Here is a 562-nt window from a genome sequence, read left to right as displayed (position 1 = left end):
AAAGGACTCTGAAGAGGAAACTAAGAGAGGCTAAATTACAACAATCCAGAAGTAACTTTTCAGAAATTTTCGAACAAGAGAAGGAGATGGCAGCCGAACCCAATAATGATAATGCAAGAAGGGTCCTTGGTGACTTCACAAAACCAACGTCCAAATTTGATGGAAGAAGCATCTCCATTCCTGCCATTGGAGCCAATAATTTTGAGCTTAAGCCTCAATTAGTTGCTTTAATGCAACAGAACTGCAAGTTTTATGGACTTCCGTCTGAAGATCCTTACCAGTTTTTAACTGAGTTCTTGCAGATTTGTGAGACTGTTAAGACGAATGGAGTAGATCCTGAAGTCTACAGGCTCATGCTTTTCCCTTTTGCTGTAAGAGACAGAGCTAGAATATAGTTGGATTCACAACTAAGGATAGCCTGGACTCCTGGGAGAAGCTGGTCACGGCCTTCTTGGATAAATTCTTTCCTCCTCAAAAGCTGAGCAAGCTGAGAGTGGATGTTCAAACCTTCAAACAAAAAGATGGTGAATCCCTCTATGAAGCTTGGGAAAGATACAAGCAG

The sequence above is a fragment of the Arachis duranensis genome, chromosome 5 (assembly GCF_000817695.3).
Source record: "Arachis duranensis cultivar V14167 chromosome 5, aradu.V14167.gnm2.J7QH, whole genome shotgun sequence".
Classification (NCBI taxonomy): domain Eukaryota; kingdom Viridiplantae; phylum Streptophyta; class Magnoliopsida; order Fabales; family Fabaceae; genus Arachis; species Arachis duranensis.
This window is presented reverse-complemented; position numbering follows the sequence as displayed.